Below are 2293 nucleotides of genomic sequence, written 5' to 3' on the forward strand. Positions count from 1 at the left end.
CTACTTTAATATTCCTTGCATTTTCTTTTCATTCTCACATGTTCTTCTCTAGTCAGGATGCTATCTTTTCTTGCTCAGATTACTCACTACAATAGTCACCTAAAAGTCTTTGCCTTCAGGCTTGTCAGTCTCCATGCTACAGCATGATTAAAAAAAAAATCCAAATTTGATCATGTTATTTCACTGTCAAAAATATGTGGCAATTCTCCAAAGCTTTAAGGATTAAATTCAAAGTCTTTAGCTTAGCAGAAGAAAAATGTTAGAGCGGATATTTTACTTATCTTGTTTTAGGAGGGCACAGAAACCCTGAACCACAGGTAAATATTTAGTATTGTCTTCTCAGCATTAACAGCATTAACAAAACAGACAAGGGCTACTCAGGCATACGCTATGACATTACATGTAAGTATTGGGTTATACAAGGCCAAAGCTTAGATAAGAAGATTCTTTGTATGTAGGATTGTATTATGGACTGAATATTTGTGTTCCCCAAAGTTCACATTGAAACTTTGATGGTATTAGCAGGTGGGGGTCTTTGAGAAATAATTAGTTCATGAAGTAGAGCCCTCACAAATGGATTAGTGCCTTTATAAAAGGTACCTCAGAGAGCTCTTTTTGTCCCTCTTCTGCTGTGTGACGTAATAAAAAGAAGTTAAAGAGGGTCCTCACTAGAACCCAACAATGCTCACACCTGATCTTAGATATTCAGCTGCCAAATCTGTAAGAAAATAAATTTTGTTGTTGAAAAGCCAGTGAATGTGCAGTAAGTTTGTTTATACCAGTATCACCACAAACACATAAGTGATATATGGCAATACAACATTATGACAGCTGCAAAAGTCTAAGTGATAGAAATTTTTCAGCAGTGTTATAATTTTTATGTGACCACCTTCACACATGCAGTCTGTTATTGGATAAAACATTCTTTTGGGGCGTATGACTGTATTTATGTTACCAAGATTGGGACCTTAAATTGTGCCAACTGACACTTCATTCATCTCAATGATTCATGTAAAGAGCTCAGAAGCAGGCCTGGTATATAGGAGGCAGGCTAAAATAGTTAATTTTTTTATTATTTCCTATAAGAATTTCTCTTTTCTCTTCCTAAAGTGAAAAATCAACATGTAACAATGAAGATCTAAGATAGTAACCCTAGTATTTCCAACTTCATCAAATGAAACTTATTTGAAATAAAAAATAAAACTGGGATGGACATATTGAGTAAAAAAAAAAAACCATTAATTTGTACTGGCCTGAACTAAGATAAGCTTCAAATATAATATAGGATAACTAGTTAAATTTGAATTTCAGAAAACAACAAATGATTTTCCAGAATAAGTATGTGCCATGTAATATCTGTCTGAAGTCCAAATTTAACTGTGTGTCTTGTGTTCTTGTTTGCTAAATATGGCAACATTATACTATAGCTCTAGACATAGGGTGGAAGAAGTGGGTAAGAGGATCCCCCAAGAAAATCTGTGGGAGTAATCTAAGATCTAATAATCTAATATAAGGAAACAGAGTATGGGTTAAATATGGTACATAAACCCACAAGTCAAGCTCAACTCTATCCAGAAAATTCTTCGAATAATAGAGAACAAAAACTCAGCCAGTCTCAGTGGCACACCCCTGTCATCCCAGCAGCTTAGGAGGAGGCTAAGGCAGAAGGATTGCAAGTTCAAAGCCAGCCTCAGCAATTTAGCAAGGCTCTAAGCAACTTAGTAGGACTCTGTTTACAAATAAAAAGGGCTGAGGATGTGGCTCAGGTGTTAAATGCCTCTGGGTTTAATCCTGGTACCAAACCAAATCAACAAAAAACCATAAAGAAGTGAGAATAGGACAAGACAGTAAATGACAGGTTTCAAAAACTTTTGGAAGATAGTAGTATATAAATGATAACTAACTAAGCAAAATGAAGAAAGCTTGACAGGGGAGCTTATTAATGGGCAAAAATCTGGAAAATCTTAGAAATGAGGGGTGATAAGATTCTCAAAATTCATTAAAGTGGGAGGGTTTAGTTTAGAGATGTTATAAGAAGTAGGTGGCACCCAGACCCCTTCCCTGCCTCATGCTCAGAGGGGCTGAGAGGTTTACTGGGAAAGATGAACCTGATGGGTCCTAAAGGTAAGCATATCAGGTTCAGGAATGAAATTACTGTGCTAAAAACAGTAAGTAAAAGTCTACGTGGCAAGTCATAAAACATGCATGCTTGTCCTTCTCTGGCTGGGTTTTTAGATTGCTGAAATCTAGCTGAAGGAAAAGTCCACTGATACTTGCCAACAATTCACCAGGA

Source organism: Spermophilus citellus (genome assembly GCF_964194105.1).
Source record: "Spermophilus citellus genome assembly, chromosome: 2".
Taxonomy (NCBI): Eukaryota; Metazoa; Chordata; class Mammalia; order Rodentia; family Sciuridae; genus Spermophilus; species Spermophilus citellus.